The sequence below is a fragment of the Cricetulus griseus genome (assembly GCF_003668045.3).
Source record: "Cricetulus griseus strain 17A/GY chromosome 1 unlocalized genomic scaffold, alternate assembly CriGri-PICRH-1.0 chr1_1, whole genome shotgun sequence".
NCBI classification, from domain to species: Eukaryota; Metazoa; Chordata; class Mammalia; order Rodentia; family Cricetidae; genus Cricetulus; species Cricetulus griseus.
This window is the reverse complement of record NW_023276807.1, coordinates 245214642-245236436: the sequence shown is the minus strand read 5'-3', so window position 1 is coordinate 245236436 and position 21795 is coordinate 245214642. Positions and strand designations below refer to the sequence as shown.

Sequence of the window (21795 nt, the reverse complement as noted above, 5' to 3'; positions counted from 1 at the left end):
GGGGTAGAGCCAGCATAACAAAGGAAGCAGACTTTAGGTGAGCCACATGATACATGTCATGACTTTAATTTTTCATATTCAGTAAGATGGGAGCTCGCTCATCCCATAACTTCATCTCACAAAACAGACAAAGGAACAGAAATGGAGTGAAATAGGAAAGTCCCATGTAAGAAAACCTACATGCTGTCAAAATCATCAGGGTCTACTCTGACTTTGGTCAAGATTTTGCTAAAAGCAAAGTAGTGTTATAATATCTATGATTTATTAAAACTTGCCTGAGGGTTCAGAAAGCAAAATTAGTCACAAGAAGCCATAGAAACCAAGTACGTATCTTTAATCCCAGCAGCCAGAAACTAGGAGGTGGTAGTACTCACCTTTAGTCCCAGGAGGAGGTAGTGGTACATGCCTTTAATCCTAGGACTCATGATTAAAAGATAGATGGATCTCCATGAGTCCAAGGCCACCCAGATCTACACAAGAGTTAATCAGTTTAAAAGAGAATTATACCTCACACTTTTAATCCCAACATTAGGGAAGTATATAAGATAGAAGCAAGGTCACTGAGAGACATTTGTTCTCCAGCCACATTGAGAAGAGGGAGCAATTTGAGAATTGGTGAAGAGATCACTGCATGGATCAATCCTTTCAGCCCAAGCTAGAGATAAGAGCTAGTGGCCAGCAGACTGCTTTGCCTGATCTTGAGCTTGAACACCAATCTCAGTCTCTAGGTCATCTATTAATTCTGGTTACAAAGCAGTTCTCTTAACTTCATGATTCCCAAGGGCCTCTCTAAAGAGCTGCAGCTATCACCCCTTAGCCACACAGAAAAAGAAAGGCATATGCAGATGTGGCCTCCAGATACCCCTGATCTGACCCCAACTTGTCGGTGCTGCTGTCCTTGAACAGAGGTCACCCAGGGGATGACCACAGGTTAAGCATGTCTCAAAATGTCATTCCCAGTGGGTCAGGTGGTAGGAGGTTCTGGAGGCTCTGGTAAGCATTTAGAGGAACAGTGGGATACTGGTACATGTGGGGTAACAGACCACTCGAGGCAGAGGCAGCCTTGTTCTCACTGATGTTCTAGTCCTGCAAGAGTGCCAAACATGAACTCTTAGGCCTCTTCACTATTGAGCCACTTCCAGTGGAGAAGGAAGACAGGTCTCAGTCTTACTCTGTGAGTTCCACTTAATTAGCAGGAAACATGCCAAAATGGCCATTAGGCCCACAGACAGGCCACCAGCCTTCATCAATCGCCTGATGCTCGTGATCACTTTCTCAGGGTCAAAGGGTATCTTTGTATAGTCAGCTGCCTGGTAGTTCTGGTAGCCCTGGCCCACTGAGGCCCTGACCCTGTGTATAGTTTAAAATGTATATAGAGTCAGTCAGTTGACGCTGTACCAGTAGAGGCTCCTTATAGAGGGTGCCCTGCTTTGGGGGTTCCTCAATTGTGGATTCTTTCGTCTGGGATGAAGACACAGTGCGAGGGGCTGGCTTCTTTCAGACACCCATTCTGGGCCTTGAGACAGTGGGAGTTGGCCCTCTGCCATTGGAGACTTGTGGTTGAGTGAGCTGCTTCTACAGAAATAGGAAACAGATTGTCTGACTGAGAGCTGGAGACAGAGGTGTTGGAGAAAGGCTTTCCTTCTGTTTGTAAAGCTCTCATGGGTGTGAGGCCTGCTGCCCAGCAGACTCCCATTCCCATCTGCCTCTTAAAACACTTCTTTATCCTGCTCCCCTGTCCTAGGGGGTCTAGCTGATCTGTGCTCTTCCTGGTTGCTCTGCTCACAGCTGGCAACCTCCACCAGCTCTTGCTCACAACCACACTTCTGCAACTGTTGAGGCTCCCTTTCAACCTGTCACTTCTCTCCCAGTTGGCAGTTTTCCTCTTCCTTCTCAGTTTTACCCCTTCTCCACTATGCACTCAGTGTAATTTAACAAAATCAGCGCTTGAGAGGAAGACTCCATGTGACGTGGTTCAAGCAGACTTTTTTTTTTTATTTTTTGATTAGGGAAAGGGATCATTAAAGGGGGAAATAAAGGGGAGAATGGCTTCAAGGGATAGTAGCAGCAGGAGAAATAGGGACAGAGAGAGAGAGGAGAGAGAGAGAGAGAGAGGATGGAAGGTGGGCAGAGCTCGCTCTTTTAAAATGGTACAGTGAATAGGCACAGGTGGTGCTCTTAGTGGCTACATCTTAGAGCCTATCCTGTCAGAACCCCAAGGACGGGCTGGTACAGATACCTGAATACTAACACTCAGGCTCCACATCCTCCCCGGCAGTGCATTGGCAGGCACATGGGTACCCTTCAGGAAATTGGCCATGGTGTTACTTGATTGGAGCATGCTCCCTTTTGCCCATCATTTACATCCTTGCCTGTTCAGTTAATGAGGACAAATTTGGGCAGGCTGAAATTGTACCGCTCGAGGTACATCACCTTTCTGCTGTTGAACTCCTCCATCAGCTCCCCCAGGCCTCCCTCCCTGGTGCAAGTCACGTGCATGGCACTGCTGTTGCCTTCATAGGTAAAAAGAGTCCGGTTAGTTGGCGATTTCTTGGTGAAAATGTGCATGAAGCACCGGTCCATTCAGCTCAGATTCACCTCCATGGCACACCCCATGGAACCAGAAATTTTGTAGCCTCAGCATTCTGCCAGGCTCCAATGAGACTTCACTCCATCCATTTATACCCTCCGCACTTGATCCTTCAGATTCAGTCTCCCAGTTAGACAATATAACTTATGAAATTATTTAAAGTATGAATAGTGAAATCAGTGTAAATAAACTTACATGATCTAAAATGCATGCATAAATGTTATAGACTTGTTTAAGGTTTATATAAATAATTTATTTAATTATTATTTTAGTGCCATAGCTTCATATATATGTATAAACACATATATAATGTATATATTATAGTATTATATAAGTATATGCATTCTAGGAATAGAGAAATATTCCACATTCAAGTTAAAGACCACACAGTCAGCATACAGTTGTTTTTTTCCTTGTATCCTGAGAAGAATGTGGAATGACTGTATAAATTCATAAAGAGGGAAAATCTACTTGACCAGATAAAAAGTGGGAAAGATCGTGAATATAGGATGTGATTTCAAAAGCTCTTTAAACACTCCTTCCATGAATTAATTTTTTTCATGACTATAATTGATGAGAAGAAACTCCCACCAGCATCTGTACTGGAGTAATCTGTAGTATAAGACAATATAAACACGGAGACAGATATTGGAATTCAATCTGAAGATCAGAGAAACAAAGATGGCAAGCTACCAGAGTGTTCCCACCTCTACCAATGCTCAGGTCAAAGAGGAAATCTACTGAACCTCAGATTGCACCTCCAGACTGCACTGATAGTCACCAAATCTCAGACTACTCTCTGAGACTTCACTGAGCTCCTTACATTCTCTCTAGTGTTGGGATTAAAGCATGAGCTCTGTTTCTCTTTTAGACTAATTCACTCTCATCTAGACCAGGAAGGCTTTGAACTCAGAGATCCATCTGCCTCTATCCTGAGTCCTAGGATTAAAGGTGTGTGCCACCACTGCCCTGATTCTATTGCTGTGGCTAGCTTTGCATTCTGATTTCCAGACAAGATTTATTAGATAATAAACAATATATAACCACCTGGATCTGTTCTAAAAATCAAGGGGAGAGATCCTAGAGAAGTTGGGAGTAGGTAAGCCATTGGCTATGCTACAGTGAACAATAGTGAAAAGTAGAAATCTGTATCCATTGTGTCTCTGACAATTGCCTCTAGTTTTAGTCCTGCTCTTGGTAGCATCGACTACAAACAAAATGACCCTTACTCTCCAAAGAAATAATAATATGTTCTTTAGTAAAAGAAAATAATGCCATGACTTATTGCAACAAATGATCCTTTATCAGGTACCTGTCTATATAAACCAAAAACCCCCTACTTTCACAGACTAGTGGCCTGGCTTATGTTTCCTATAGTTAAGTCTTTCCATCCATGAGTTCTACTTCTATCCATATATGATTCTCTAAGCCTTCCTTTGCACAGGACATGTGACACACACACACACACACACACACACACACACACACACACACACACACACACACACACACACACAGCTACTGAAATACAAAGCAAAGACAAACCAAACTTCATAGACCAAACTATCACATTGCACTTAATTTTTAAATTAAACCTGAAGATAATTATTAAAGAGGGAAAAACTGGTTATTTTCCATGTTTTCTTGTGACATGAAAAGTAAAACTCAGTGACAGATATTGGGGTTCAAGCTTCATGGTGAAGATCAGAGAATTGGAGTAGCCAGCCACTGCTCTTACCTCTGCCTCTTGATGAAAGGATGATCCTGCTAGTTCCATTAATACTAAAAGAAAATTTCATCTCCCTCTCTGGAAGCTAAACCTCCACATGAGTCCATTTGATTCTTCCTTTTATACTTCCACAGTACTGGGATTAAAGTCATGAGATCCCAAGTGCTGAGATCACCTTTGTGTAAGCTGTTTCTCTTTTAGACTGGATCAATTTCATGTAGCTCATTGTGGCCTTGAACTAACAGATATCTATCTGCCTATCTCCTGAGTCTTGGGATTACTTGTAGCTATTGAACATATGAGGAAGTAAGCTCCTCATGGAGAGGGTTAGTTTTAGTGATTTGTTTTTATTTTGCTCTCTACTGAATCTATTATGCCTAAAATAATCTCTAACATGTGACAAATGCTAGGAGATGTTTTACCCACTATAAGAAGGACAATCAGTCTTAGCACAGTGCATGGATCTTTGATTAATGTAATTGCAGAAATTATATATAAAATAGAAGATTCTCTTTAAAAAATTTCATTGCAAAAGCAGTCAATATAAAAATTATATCAGGACATAAGGATAACATTATTGTCAAAAATGAAATAACTATTGGGGCAATGTTAGAAAGTAAATGTTTTTTTCCTTGCTAAGTACTAAAAGTTGAATATTCAATTAGTGATATAATAAAGTCTTTTGAGACATAATCTTACAGATATCTAAAATTAAACAAATTATCTAAGTATCTAAGGCTTTAACAAGGTATTAAACTTAACATGTGAAATGAAAATACACTTTTAAATTATATACATTTATTACTTGGTATATTTGAACTATGTGAATATCTTATTAATATGATAAGAGGAATAATAAGGACAATCAATTTACCTTTGGGGTCTGACCCCTGTTAGAATGATCACTCTCCCAGGGATGACTCTATACCCAGGAGTACATAGGCTAAACAAAATGACTCATTGGGTCCTAGAAAAAAAAAGAGGACATATATTTGGGGATGGTTCTCAACTTTACTCATGCTGTGACCATTAAATACAGTTCCTCATGGTATGGTAAACCATCCTCATGGTATGGTAAACCATATCCATCAATTGATACAACACAGATCTAATTTTGTTACTGCTATGAATTATAAGGTAAATATCTCAGTTTACTGTTTATCTCAGGGTACCCCTGGGAAAGGGTCATTTTTGCCCAAAAGGATATTTGACTCCCATAGGTTGAGAGTTATTGAATTAGTGAGAGATGAGGTGGGTGAATGCTATAAAATACACTTGGTGGGCATGTGTTAAATTCTCAAAGAACTGATAAATAATATTATAGCTTAAAAAATAAGTTGGAATATTAATCTCTTTGGAATATGCTACTGACATACTGTCAGTCCTGTCCATTTTTGTTAGCTTCATGAATACTCCATAGATAAACAAATTAATCTGTTGCATAAAGAAATATAGTTTATGCATGGAGAGAAATAATCCACTTGGTCATGGAGATGAAGCAGAGTTTTTCAGGCCAACAGAGCCCAAATCCCGACACAGAGTCTTATTATTAGTTATGAATGCTTGGTCTTAGTTTAGGTTTGTTTCTGGCTAAAAGTTTTTAGCTTAAATTACCCTGTTTCTTTTCATCTATGTTTTGCCTCCAGGATCTTTATCTTTCTTTCGTGTTGTATGTCCTACTTCTCTGCTTCCTTTTGTATGGCTGGTGGCTTCCTGGCTGGTTGGACCCTGTCATCTCCTCTCTTTCTCCCTCATTCGCTCCTAAACCTAGATATTCCTCTTACTGAATCTTTCTGCTCACCAAACTACCCCTCTACTGCCTATCTATTAGCCATTCAGCTTTTTATTAGACCAAAAAGGAGTTTTAGGCAGAAAAGGTGGAACAGCCACACATAATTAATTGTTTACATAATTAAACAAATGCAGCATAAAAGAGGTGCAGCATATTTTTACATAGTTAAACAAATATTCTATTCCACCGCTAACAACCCCCAAATCATTCATTAAATGAAGATTTTCACTAGCTTTTGGTGTTGAATATCATCTTGGCCTCCACTAACATATTCTATGCCCAGTCCTGTTCTTGCCATACACTAGAAAGTATGCTCTAGTTTTCCTACATGACAAGTGTCATAGATGTAAAAATCAAACTGAATATTCAGACATATCATACTAACCATAGTACAGAGACTCCTTACTTCACTGCCAATCTTTGTCTATGCCCCTATAATTGTTGTTTATGAAGGAGAATTTCTTATGTTTTATACCACAACAAAAACAAAAATATGCACACTTAGAGAAAAATTTAACTTCAGAATTTATAGCACCAAAGACAAAGCCCCCAAAATGGCATTCTACAATTTTAGAATTATGAATATCTGTGCTAGAATTGTAATCATGAAGAGAGGCAGAAACTTCCATAAATGATCTCCACGCTGGTAGCTTGTAGTGAGTCCAAAAATATCTGCATGCTAATGGAAATGAGGTGTTTGTTGCTCATCACTGAGGCAGGAGTCAGATTCATTTTCCCTTGGGTTAAGAAAAATACCTTCTGTCTTTAAAGTAAATAAATAGATTTTAAAACAAATTCTTAAGGAATTACCCAGATTTTTAGGGGAGGATCAAGTAATCCCTATGAGAGTGCTACCTCAAACAAAACATTAGAATTAGGTAAGATGTTCAAATAGAGTGTGCAAGAATTCATAGGTTCATTAATTTTTAATAATAACTTGATAAAGTGCTGAGAATAGACAAGTGTTTTACATCTGGGGTGGGGGAGAGATGGACTCAAATGCCAGAGAGCAGTGAAATCTGAAATTATGTGCAGAGCACAGCCAATTTTGAAAATGCGATGAGTTCTGACATAAATACCCCTTGAGTTCTTGTCTACTGTGAGAGCCCTCATCTGTGAGGAGGAAAAATGTTCTGCATGTGTGTATTGGTATAATCCTGCTGTTATATTTTGTGTATTGATGTTAGATTTAAAACCAAGCTCTTTGTGAAAATGTAGAGTATTATGCATCTCAGTGTTAAATTGCCAGCATTCCTCAATGAAATTACAAAGGTTAATCCACAGTTTGAATTTACTAACTCTCTGTAAGTACTAAAGTGAGTGAAGTAGAAAGAAAAATTGAGAATAATTGAGGAGTAGGTACTAAAGCTGTGATATTTTATTATTCTGTCTGCACAGTCTTTACATTGAGAAAAGAGGTATTTTTATAAGTGTAGAAGGATTCATTTAAGCTCAGCAACTGCTTAAAAGAAAAAGGAGGTGATTGCAATCCTTGACCCGCATGTACTCCAGATGTGGAGGCTGAATTTCAAGTTATCCAACAATTGCTTCTGATAGGAGGGAGTTGCCGCACAGCAGCCATCCAGACTACAGTCACATGGCCAACTGAAACTGTAGGATTTCTCACTAGACTGAAAGGTATCCTTATAATATTTAACCGTAAATTAAACATGGAAGATTGCTTTGTGACTAATAAAAATGAAAGGAAAAATTCTTTAGTTCAGGCACATTTTCTGCCTAAATTTTCCTCTACTCTGTTCTTTTTAATCAAAATGTTTCTTATCCAGTCAAAAGAAGTCTGTTAAAATTTTCATTACAATGCACAGCTGGTTATGGAAGAAGTTAGCTACTTTTAAGGGCCAACCTGACAAGGGTAATATTTGAAAACAAATAACAAAACCATGTGCATTATTTTCCATCTCTGTAAACAACAATCATCAATATTCTTCTCATTTAAAATATTTCAAATTTCAAAGATAGTCAAATTATTTTCAGCCCTGTCAATATACTGAAATAATAGTCTTTGCAAAGTTATATATGCTGGTTTTAAGTTAGCTTTATAAGGAAAAATAAGATTCATATTATGATGACATTTATAACAGAATAATATAGGCTCATTTTATAAAAAGTCATAAATTAGGGCTCATTTTTTCATAATTTGATAATAAAGATGACGTGGCAGTCATGCAAAGCCTTTGCACATAAATCACTTAATTAAATAGAATCCTAAGGCATATTATGATCCAAAAGAAGAGGTAATGATGGTACTGCCAAATTCAAGAGAATTATATCTATTTTATTCAAAGATGAAAATATTTTGATATATTTTTATGAATTTGACATATCTTTCCAAATAAACAATGTGAAAAGCAATAATTATTTTCACTGTTTTGGAAAGAAAAGTCCTTTTAGGAGTTGCAAATGAAAAAAAATATTGAGATGATTAACTATATATTTACCTTTTATTTTATATGAACATATATTTCATACTGAAAACAAGCATATAAAAGAAGATATAATCATTGTAATATTACTTCATTGATCAGCATTGAGCAATCATATAATCTACCACACTAAATGAATCTAAATTTTAGTAGTTTTGAAAAAACAAAGGTTCTGATGTGTAAGTCCACAGAACTGGTAAATGCTAGAATCAGGTCCTGAAGGCAGGGCTTTCAGATTCTAAATGGCACACATATTCTGCTATGAAATATTTTCTTTCACATTCTTCTACATCCATTTGGAAGTATTATTTGATTAGTATTATAAGGGAATCAAGATTCAGTAGACTCAGTACAGGTTAAATGAAGTTTACTTCTGGAGAATGCACTTACACAAGAAACAGATGACTGCCACTGGTTCCTGCTCCAAGATGCTGACCCTACCATGTGGATGCTCTCCACCACACTAGCAGGAAGCCAAAGAGAGCTCTGACCCCAAACTTAATTACCTTATCATGTCCTGAACCTGTGAGCACACACAGCATTACAGGTGTAGGTGGGGGTGTTGTTGTTGTTGTTGGTGGTGGTGAGTATCTCATTACAATTCTTCTTTTAGTATAAAGAAGATTTAGGCTTGATACAAAACTATACACAATGATAGCAAATATCAACTACGAACAAACACCTGCATGGTGATAGATATGGATCGATCTGAAATCTGGTAAAAGAGAAGGGGGGAGATGAGGGGAGAGGAGAACAAGAGGGATCAGGAAGACTGAGACGGGAGCAATAGAGGAGAGCAAGAAAGGAGATGTTTTGATAGAGGGAGCCAGTATACATTTATAGAGAGGTCTGGCACTAAGGAAAAGTTCAGGAATCCACAGAAAAGACCCCAAATAGGCAGTTGTGAAGAGACTGCCTTTGTTTCCCTTCCCCTATAATGATATTGATGACTACCTTGTTTGCCATCCTAGAGCCTTCATCCAGTTGCTGATGGAAGAAGCAGACATCCACAGCTAAACACTGAGCTGTACTCCTGGAATCCATTTACAGAGAGGGAGAAGGGATGAGCAAAGAAGCCAAGGATGTGCTGTAGAAATCCAAAGAAACAGTTGACCTGACCTAGTAATAGCACAGAGACCTTAGTAGTAAAGCTGGGGAACCAGCATTGAACCGACCAAGCACTCTGAATGTGGGTGTCACCTAGGAGGCCAGTGCAATCTATGGGACCTCTAACAGTTGAGCCATTGTTTATCCTTAGTGCACAAATGGACTTTGGGTGTCCATTTCCTATGGAGGGATACTATTGCAGCTCAGATACACGAAACAGGGCCTAGGCACTCCCCAAAATGATGTGACAGATTTGGTGATCCCCCTTGGAAGGCCTGACTATCCTTGGGGAGTAGGTAGGGGTGTGGGTTCGGGGAGTTGATATGTAAAATAATACTGTTTCTAAAAATAAGGCATAACAGAGATTACTACAAAGTTGTTCTAAACTGGAAAGTTTAAGTCTTGTATATTATATTTCTATCTAGGAAGAGAGGACAATAATTGTGACTTTCTAATATTCAACTTCATCCATGACTTGACAAGGAGGATAACAATACTAGAGTAGGCAGGAAGAGAAAGCCTGTAACTTCCAAAGTTGCAAGCAAAACAGAAACAGCAGTGATGGGGGAAGTGCTTCTGTGTAAGTGTTTGTTTACTGGATGATAAATAAAGAACTCTTTGGCCAATGAGTCAGCAAGTTAGGTGGGACTAGGAGTCAAGGAGGATTCTGGGAAATGTAGTAAAGAAGTGGTGATCCACGAAGGAAGTGACATAGCAGGGAGACTCATAAACAAGGGCAAGAAGGAAGTGGGCCCCTTCTCTCTTCCTCCTGGTCTCTGCTCTGGAGTTGCCATGTGATCCACCAGCAAGAAAGGGTGCCAATGCCTCTATAAGATAAGTCTTATAAAATATATAGGTTTATGATAATTAAGACTGAGCTAACAGATGAGAAATCCTAGTCAGTCTTTGGCCAAGCAGCATTTGTACCTAATATAAGTCTCTGTTTATTATTTGGGGCCCTAACTCGGTGGGCAGAACTCAGGCAGCTGGCGCAAAGCACCCACGTGGCAGTAGGGCTTGGATGCCTTTTGGCGAAAAGATTTATTGTAACACAGCAGGCTACCTGGACAGTCACCCAAAGTCTCACAACAGCATAGGGTCAACCAGTTTTGGCTAAGGCCTAGAATAACTAACTGACCAACACAGAAGCAGGAAAACTAAAGGCTGTCTTACCCTGACTTCACAAGGTTCAGCAGTCTTTTTTTAAAATTTTATTTCCTGCAAGCTCAGCTAGGACAGCCTGTCCAAAGTCAGCAGTGGGGGGGCAGTTCTTTCCCCAAGAGCCCATTAACCAAGGAGAGAATGAACTCCAGAAGGAGTGTCATTGGTGCCCAACAAACTTGGGAATAGCTCAATGCTGTCAGGAGCAATTAAGTCTCATGTCAAAGGAGTACTAATGTTAAAACAAATTTAAATGTCATATTCTGCAGGTGTATGAAGTGTTTGAAGATCAAATATTTATGTCTGACTAATCTCATAGGTATAAGAAACGTGGGTAATTATAATCTGTAATTCTCAGAAAAATAGTTGTACAATGGCTGAAGCTTCCCAAAAAAATGTAGCAAGGAAAATGACTTCAAAAAATGTAACTATATACATATATATCATCCTCAATAACAGAGATAGAACTGAAATGTCTTGACTAGAGGTAGAACTGTAAAGTGTAATATGATCAAATATCCTGTTTATAATATATAATAATATATATATATATATATATATATATATAGTTTAATATCATTAACTGCAATCACTTAACAATCAAGTTTGAGGTGATGCTTACCAAAACATCACTAGAGTCTTTTTGTCAGTTCATGTCAGTGTATGTGTTCTTCAACATCACAGTGCTTGCCCTGATGAGTTTTTCACTCTATTTTTTACAATGCTTTCTTTATTCAAGCTTCGTTGTCAATCATATCAATTATTTTCACATTATATATTTCTAACTAGTTCCATCTTTTACTGTTCTTTTTAGTCTCATGGCTTAAGAAAAAGGGTTGTATTTAGTTCACACACTTGTCTACTACAGCCAACTGCAGTATGCTGTAAAAGTTAACTAGTCATCAGTTTACTATAATTTGACCATATTTGGACCAAAATCATGTTTCCTAAGCTCCTAATTACTTCTTTCATTCTTAAGTCTATTTTATGTTAGTCACTTAAATATTTTATATAGGCTTCAATTAATCTCCATAAAATATGTGGTCTTAATTACCTTTCTATGGCTGTAATAAAACACCAGGATCCAGTTAACATACAAAAGAAAGTTTATTTGGTCTTACTCTTTCAAATGTTAGATTCTATGACCCCAATACTTGGTATCATGGCAACTGGTAGGTAGTCATGGCACAGGGCAATAGTTAAGTGCTTACATGTTATTTTACAGCACAAGGCAGAGAGGAGGGGGCAGTAACTGGGAATGGTGTGGAAATTTGAAACCTCAAATCCCAGCCCAGAGGCACACCTCCTCCAATGGAGTGATAACCACCTAATCTTTCCGAAACAGTTCTTTCAAATAGGAAGCAAACATTGAAATACATGAGCTTATGGGAGCATTCACATTCATCACCACATTTCTTTTGTATTTCTTCCTATTATTGTAACATAATCAGAAATAACATTGATTTTTGCAGTTGTTGAAAAAGATTCAAGATGAAGTATTTCTGCCACCAAATGAAAAAAATAACCTGCTTGTGCAAAGTTCTTTCTGTATCTTTAGGACCCTGTAGTCCTTTCCAACAGAAGAATGATGCTTGGCTCTTCTTTGTCCCTTCTTTTGGGAGGTCCTGCCTTTCATTATAAAATTAATAAATTAATAATCCCAATATCCTTCCCCTCAATCTGACGGTTCTTTTTTCTGGGCTATCTAACATTTTCCTCTTTTTTTTACACAATTCTTAGGTTATAGTTTTTAATCTTTTAATTAGCTTATGTCACATTAGATAATTACAATACAATACAATTAAAATACAAGGTTGCATAAGCAAGCCCGAATTTTTGTGTGGGTGCCATGGAATGAAATCAAGTCTGAATGCTTCTGATGGAGACAAGTGTTCTCATTCACTGCCTCATGTTTTAAGTCCTTCATGGTTGTGTCTTCATTTTATTTTATTTTATTTTATTTTTGTTTTTCGAGACATGGTTTCTCTGTGTAGCTTTCGAGCCTATCCTGGCACTCAGTCTGGAGACCAGGCTGGCCTCGAACTCATAGAGATCCGCTTGCCTCTGCTGGGCTTAAAGGCATGTGCCACCAATGCCCAGCCCATGGTAGCACTTTCAAACAAAACTATTCTCATTCCCTTTCCCCACCTTTGTGACTCCACTTTGTACCCCTTACCCCTTTTGTCTTTAAAGTCACTTGTGTCCCATTGAATTTCCCTCATTGACAACAGTTTACTGCTCTCAGAATCAATTTTTTTCTGGGTTCATCGTCTATACTCAACAGTCACCCCTGCCTATATACATTCATAGAGATAGTATAAGGTAGGATTCATGTATAAGAGAGAATCTGTTTATTTGTCCTTCAGCATTCAGTCATTTAATGTAATATTTTACGTATCTATCCATTTATCTGTAAATTTCACTCATACTTAAATAAATTTCTATTGGTCATATGTACCATATTTTTATTACTTATTCATCTGGTCTTGGTAGTGAAGGGTAGTTCAATTATCTTGCTTGTAGTTAATGCAACAATAAACATGGATGTGCAGGGTAGGATTTAAAGTCTTTTGGATATATGCCCAGGAGTGGTATAGCTGAGATAGATAGAAGTTCTACTTTAGTGATTTGAGAAATCTACATAATTGTTTCCATACTATGCTAATTTATTGTTTCACCAGTAGTGAATACGGGGTCATTTTCTCTGACATCATCATTAATGTTCATTGTTTTTTCTTTCATATTTTTCAATTTATACTTTATTTCATGTTCAACCCGAGTTCCCCCTCCTCCTCTTCACTTACTTCCCTGCCTCCCACTCTTCCTATTTCTCTATCCTCTCCACAGTGTGGCTAAGGACTCCTTTGGGGAGTGTGCTCCCAAAAGCCAGTTCATAACCCTGGGATAGGTCCTGGTGCCATGGCCTGCCACCCAACAGAAAAAGTCATATAAATGATACCCATAGTCAGAGGGTCTGGTTTGATCCCATGAAGGTTCTTCAGCTGTCAGTCCTTAGTCCATGAGCTCCCTCTAGCTTGAACCAGTTGTCTCTGTGGATTTCCCTATCATATTCTTGACCTGCTTTGTTCATGTAACCCCTCCTCCATCTCCTCAACTGAACTCCAGATGTTCAACCCAGTGCTTGGCTGTGGAACACTGCATCTGCTTCCATTAGTTACTGGATGTAGGTTCTATGATGACATTCAAGGTAGTCACTAATCTGATTAAAGGGAAAGACACATTCCAACAGCCTTTCCACTATGTCTAGGAGTGTTAGCAGGGTTAATCCTTGTGGATTCCTGAGAATTTCTCAAGCACCATAATGACTTCCTCTATCGAGTTACACCTTCCATCGATCTCTCCCTCCATCCCTACCCAAAATGTTGTTCTTGATTTTTCATGTTCCCATCCCCCATCTCCTCCACTCAACTGCCCTTCCAGTTTACCCAGGAGACCATAATGATTTTCCCTTCTTGGTGTTTTCCATGTGTGTCCATCTTATGGTCCCCTTTTCCCTAGCTTCTCTGGGGTTTTGGATTGGTTATCCTTTGATTTACATCTACTTATGAGTGAAGACATACACTGTTTGACTTTCTGGGTCTGGATTACCTCCTTCAGGATGGTTATTTTCTATTTTATCTATCCCTAACTTCATGATCTACTATAGAGATACAGAAAAAAAAACCAGCTTGGTATTGGTATAAAAATAGACATATGGATCAATAGAATCTAATTAAAGATGCTGATATTAATCCACATACCCATGAACACCTGATTTTTGACAAAAAAGCCAAAATTTTACCATGGAAAGAAGAAAGCATCTTCAACAAACAGTAGTGGCATAACTGGATATCTTCATGTAGAAGAATGAAAATAGATCCAAATCTGTCCCCATGGACAAAACTCAAGTCCAAGTGTATCAAAGACCTGAGTATAAATCTAGGTACAATGAACCTGAAAGAAGGGAAAGTGGGAAATATACATGAAGGCAGTGGCACAGGAGAATAATTTCTAAGTATGACACCAGGAGCACAGACTCTGAGAGCAACAATTAATAAATGGATCCCCCTGAAACTGAGAAGTTTCTGTAAGACAGAGGATATGGTCAATAAGACAAAATGGCAGCCTATATGATGGGAAAAGAACTCAAAGTAAACACCAAAACACCAAATAATCCAATTAAAAAATGAGAATCCTTTATAGAAGAAACTCAAATGACCAAAAGACATTAAGCCTTCAGGGAAATGCAAATCAAAATGAACCTGAGATACCACCTTCTACCTTTCAGAATGGCCAAGATCACAAACACTGATGACAGTTTATGCTGGACAGGATGTGGAGTAAGGGGAACACTCTTGGTTGCTGATGGGAGTGCAAAATTGTAGAGTCACTTTAGCAATCTATATGGTGGTTTCTCAGAAAATTGGGAGTTAATCTACCTCAAGGCTTAGCAATAGCACTCTTGGGCATATACTCAGAGGATGCATACCACAAGGACATTTGCTCCACTGTGTTCATCACAGCATTTAAAATAGCGAGAACCTGGATACAACCTAGATGCCCCTCAGCTAAAGAAGCGATTAACAAATTATGCTATATTTAAACAGTGCTTTTTCTTTCTTGATGACAATCATTTTAATGGGTAAAATGGAGTATCAGTTATATTTTCTTTTTCATGTTTTAAAAAATTCTTTGTGGCTGGACATTGTTGGCATGCACCTTTAATCCCAGCACTCGGGAGGCAGAGGCAGGTGGATCTCTTGTGAGTTCAAGGCCAGCCTGGTCTCCAGAGTGAGTGCCAGGATAGGCTCCAAAGCTACACAGAGAAACCCTGTCTCACCCCCCCGAAATTATTCTTTGAAAATTCCACACATATATAGTAAAATATGAACATATATACTCCCACCCATTTCTCCCCAATGAACAGATTCACAAATGTTCCATGACCTGCTATTTTAATGAAATAATTAATTGTATAACCCATTATGTACCATTAGCACTACTCATGTGAGTACATGTGAGCATGAGGTTATCCACTCACAGGCAGCCACAAAACAGAGAAAAATGGACTCTCAACTATGTCAAGTGCTCTGAATACTCTGACTTATTATACTCCAAAAATAAATGTATCATATGTGCAGTAAAATTTATTCCAGGAAATATTTTCCAAACTTTATCATTCCCAAAAGGAAAAACAAAACAACACAAAAAGTAATAACCTCTTCCATTTGCCTACTGTCATATTTTTGAATTAGCATAGATGCTTTACACAATTATCACTTATCCTTATCCTTGTACTCACCACAGCAATTTTACTAATGCCATTTCCACACTTTTAGAATTTTCCTTGATATGGAATATGGGTTGCTATATTTATCTGAAATAACATAATGGTGGTCACTTGAGAAATAGAAATATGACATTCATTGAAGTCATGGATTAATTGAGAAATAGAAATATGACATTCATTGAAGTCACAGATTAATGTTAGTTTAGATTTGATGTGTTTAATACCATTCTGATTCAGGAAGTTGATAATACACATGCTAAAATTATATATATTCAATTATTTTATACAACTTTTTAATGTAAATGAGCATTTTTCTGCATGTGTGTGTGTACACTGAATGCGTGTCTCTTGGTTTCAGAGTCTAGAGGAGGACATCAGATTCCCTGAAAACAGAGTCACAGACAGGTGTGAAGAAACATGAATGCTGGAAACTAAACTCATGTCCTCTACAATGACTGTTCTTAACCCACAAGCCATCCTTCTGTTCCCTAAGGCCATATTCTTTCAGTAAGTTTTAGTTGTTTGTTTGTTTGATCTATATGGCTTTGGTTATGTAAGAAAAACATACTTTCTTCTGTTTCTTTTCAAAACAGTTTTATTTCATTTGCTGTTATTTTTATTTGTGTGTGTGTGTGTGTGTGTGTGTGTGTGTGTGTGTGTGTGTGTGTGCCAAGAGTGAAATCATGTAAATAAAATTGCTGGAATCTTTGTTAAGACATAGGTGGGTAGCTATAGATATGGTTCAGTGATGAAGACCATGAACTGCTCTTACATTAGAGATCTTGAGAAACCATGTCTGATAGCTCATACTACCTGTAGCTCAAGTTCCATAGGTATTTGAGGCCTATGGCCTTTACATGAACCTGAATTCATGGACATATGCTCTAAAAACTGACACATTTACACATAAGTAAAACATAAAAAAATTAAACATTTTGAAGAAAAATTTGTTTACATGTTGGAAATGCACTTTTCTTTTTATTACAACATGGAAAATTTACAAAAATTTTCAAAAAGGATTAGAATCAGTGAATGAAATACTGGTTTTCATCCTACTTACATTTATCCAAACTTGATAGAATGTTTTCTTTCTTGCCTTTCAAAGGAGATGTCTTTTAATGGTTGTCTCGAAAAATCAAATATACAAAAGCAACATAGAACTTAGTGCCAACTTTTAATATGATTTCATTTTAGATAAGCTTCATCTCAATGTACAAGTAAATTGATTCTCCTGGTACATGCAGGAAGACTTTCTCAAATGCTGATATCCTTCCAGACAATCAACGATATCTACTGAGAGTCCAAATCTCTAATGAATTCAATTACCATCAGAAACTAAACAAAACAAGAACAAAAGAAATTACTTCAGCATGTAAATGCCTTCTTCAAATGAGCCTTTGTTCTCTTACAAGGCCATGGATTAATTATCATCCTTATTCTAAGCATCTGGTACACTGCTTTGATTTAATGAAGGGTTATTTTGACCCCACACTCAGACTGTCTTTATAAATCACTGGAAGTACCAATTATTACCTGAGAATTATTTATCAAAAGCAAGATTTTTTATGGATGAAATGATCCCTACTTATCAAATAACTGACCTTGACAAACTAGAAAGCTGACATGAACCTTTACAGTTATGAAGAAATTAAATATATTACATTTTCTCTAAAATGTGTCAAATGACTCAATAAATATGTACAATATTACTGTAAAGTGCTTGCATAATACTTTGCAAAATAAAAATGTATGGATTTTTGAAAGTGACATCCACTACTTTCTGATTTCCCTAGGTAAGTATTTATATAGAAAGTACCAAGTCATTGTCTTTTTGATGTTCCGATGCTTTAGGCATTTCTAAGGAACAGAAGTTTTGGGTTAGAAGGTGACTAAAAAAAGGAAACTGAAAACTTTGTTGTTAACTTCAGTATTTGTCTGTACATAAATATCTTGAAAAGGGTTGTATATAAAGAGACTTGAAAAGACTTGTGGAGCAGAACTGGAATATTAAATTAGCTTTGAATGAAATGATTAGCTCCTGGATGGAGATGCTAGTCATTCGTTCTATCTCCTACCTGAAATGGCAGAAAGAGGGGAGGGCGATAACTGGAAGCTTTTCAAGACACATTCCTGCATTATAAATGTTATAGTCAGATCTTGACATCTTGATATGGATGGAAATGCATAAACTTGGACCTGGCTTACATAATAAGGAGATCACACACCTTCACACCTTATTTTTCCCTCACTTGGTCAGAAAGAAGACTACAGGGAACTCATTTTTGCAAAGGCAGAATGCAGAAGCAAGGTACATCTCCTTCTATTATGCCAGGGTAGGCAAAAGGTATTTCCAGATACGACTCTGTTAGATAAACTGTTAGGATAATCACTAATTAACTATTTTTGTGTATTGGAAAGTCACAGAGTCCTACCAAGCTCTCAAGTGTAGGTATTTTAAGCTTCCAAATCCCGAATCATCTGAGATTATCTAGCAACAAAACTCTTAGCAGCCAAAAGGACAGTTAGATTCTAAGTCCCAAAGTAAACACTGCTGGTAGGGGATTGTTAGATCTGGTTTTCTTACTCTAAATGATACAAGGATGACTAAAAACATAAAGACTGAAATGTTCCAGAGGTTGAAACATCTATTTGTTTGTGTTTCAACAAATGTTTCAAATTCTGTTTAGAATCATGTTGCTGTAAATGGAAACCTCTATTTCTGGTCACAATTAATAACTGTTTTTCTAGTTTGTATATTTTTATGTTGCCACTAGCAATATGATTTCAAAGTTCAGTGACACTTTTACATCCTCAAGACATCATTCATCATCAAAGCAGACTATTAATCCACCTAAATATCTTTTTCAAAACATGCATGCATACCTAGACTAAGTGGCAATATATTGTCCACAGAGCACAGTAAAATTAATGCATATTGGTGGATTGAACAAGGGTGCCATTCTGAATATAGTCACTGACTCTTTATGTTGCAATGTTAAATGAACCATGACAATGGAGGTGTTACTGTAATCTACAAAAAGTGTCTCCTAGGTAGTACCTGAAGTATAATAGCATTGTGTGATTGCTTCTCTTGCTTGGTGAGTGTACCTTAGAAGGATGATGGAGATGGAAAGAAGGACATTGCACAACTCTTTTCACTCTAATATCTTTCTAGGAATTAACTAGATTGTAACTACTTAATTATTTGGAACCTCCAGTAACTTCATTTACAGACAGAAAAATAATTCTATATTCAATTAAATATGGTGCAAAGACTGATGATATTTAGAAAAGAATAGAATGAAAGAAGACACAAGTTTTAAAGATTAAGGTTTGATTTGAAAATAATTTTTAAAACTACTTAAAGAAAGAAAAGAAATAATGAGGGCCAGTCATTTAAGAACATTCACAACATACTGAGAAAGGTACAAGTCATAAACAAAAAACACTTAACCTTCTTTTAAGCTCCTTGCTTTGGAATATTAGAAGATGTAATTTATTAGTGAGCATCTTAGTTTGACAAAAGAAGATTTGAATGTTTATAAACATATTGACAAATTTATTGTCAAACTATGAAACAGTTTTTTAAAAGCCTAGCATAGGAGACCTACTCTTCACTTCTGAGAAGTCACCTAACCACACATTGATTGAAGAAGGTTAGGGATATATTTCTATTTAGTAACAAACACACCACCACCACCAATGAAAGAAAAAATGACCATAGATTTGAAAGAGAGCAAGGTAGGGATGTACATGGGAATGGTTGCGGGAAAGAAAGGGAAGGTGGAAATGATGTAAATATATTAGTATCTCAAAATATTATATTAAAAACGAAGTTCCAAATAGTGGTCTTCCATCTTTAGTCTGTCACAAAGATAAATGATGTGTGTATAACTTGCTGAAAGCTATCATTAACTGACTCAGTTATTCAATCAATAAATCTCAGTATCATATTTACTAGACAATGTACTAAACTCTGAGTAAAGATGTAAATGATTTTTTCAGCAAAGTGATGAACCTACTGAAAAGGACTTCTCATAGACCTTTAGAGTTACAATCTAGAGAGTATAGGTTGCTTGGTATGAGTTTAAATAAGAGTAAAATTTTATAAATGCATAAATATAGTCCCTTAATCATTCAGTGCCTTCCTGTTTCTTGATGCCATTGCTTGTCACTTTATATGTTTTTCTTGATACCATGGCCAAAATACAGGTCCCTTCAGAACTGAAAACTTCAAGTTATATGAACTGCTTTTCTTTATAACTTTGGTGTACTTCAGTTATTTCATTAAAGCAATCGAAAATTAATACATATACATAGTGTTGATTGCTTGAATAGTGGAAGTATGCCATTGCTATAAATATACCTGTAACTGTTGAGCTTGCTTGGAATAGAAGACCTGGGGAGTAGGTTCATAGCTGACCTGGAATTTTTTAGGATATTATTAAAGCTAATTCTTATGAATATTCACACTATAGCATTAGGGACCTAGGCCCATATGAATATGAGAATTCTATTGGAAATTAGTAAAAGGCCATCATTGTTACATACTGACATTGTGGCAGAGGTAATGGATGCATTGCTTATATTTCCTAAAACTGTGGGGAGAACTTTGTTATAATGTACAAAGTCACTGGCCAGAAGGGCCTTGAAAACATGAGTTTTCAGGAACAACTAAGACTTTCTGATAATTACAAAGCATTTTTATAACCTAGTTATATTACTTTGTATAAAGTTGCTAAAGGAAATATATTTTCCATTTATTTCTTTGATTTTGATGATTCTATACATAAATAAAAATTAAAGCACTTGATGTAAGACTGGGGAAGATAGTTATGTTAAAATGTTCTGAAGAGAAATATTTGTTACAGAGACAATTATATGTTTAATTCAACACCAATTCTATCATTTCAAAGTGGTGGCATTCAAAAGTAGAACCGTATCCACAAATAGATTATTATTTTCTACTGTGGTAAAGAACTTCATATCATGTATCTCTGTATCATGTTTAAAGTAACAGTCAGTATTCTTTTGAACTTGGTATGCAGTCTTCCAGAACATGATAAATATATGACCTTGTGATGAAACATAAGTGGAAATATGATATGGCTTGTATTAGATAGTAGCTACATTGAAACTCATTCACTTTCAAACCCTCTTTTTGTGTTGAGTCCTCCTTCTAGTCATTGTGTTGTTCAGATGGCTGCAATTCGACAGTCCCATGAATCCTCAGCATAGTGCTGGGTGCAGCTGCATACTAAAGAGATGGTGTAGTCGTAGCCCAGAATTCTGTAAGTGCTTTCAATCTGCAGCATTCACTTGGTCATCTATCAAAGCCTTTTGTCTCATGATAACAAAATGTATTTATAACGCTTTAAGATACAAAGATTCATTTGTTCACTCTATGTCTATTATTTGTAACTGTACTTTATCATAAATGGTACTCAGTCAGAGATGAGTAATGGTGGATTACACCTCCAATCTACAGTGTTGTTAATCTTTAGGTCTTCCATAACTACTATAGAATAAGTAGATTCCATCTGCAAACATGTGTAAAGATTTGACACTCTAAAAACTCCCCTTCATTATACTTTTTTAGGTAACATTTTTAAAAGAACATATACAACACAAGTTGTATACAATCATCTTTACAAGGCTTTTTCCCCCTACTACACAGAAGAA

The 21795-nt window shown here is 37.0% G+C and overlaps 1 long non-coding RNA gene and 1 pseudogene across 1 annotated transcript; one reads left to right on the top strand and one right to left on the bottom strand.

Annotated features, from left to right (window-relative positions):
* Nucleotides 1–1167: 1167 nt before the first annotated feature.
* LOC113833254 lies at nt 1168–2583 on the bottom strand (annotated as a pseudogene).
* Nucleotides 2584–12801: 10218 nt separating this feature from the next.
* Nucleotides 12802–17880, top strand: LOC113833272. The gene is made up of 2 exons (XR_003480887.2): nt 12802–16620; nt 17308–17880. It is a non-coding gene; the product is annotated as an uncharacterized LOC113833272 (long non-coding RNA).
* The last annotated feature ends 3915 nt before the right edge of the window (nt 17881–21795 follow it).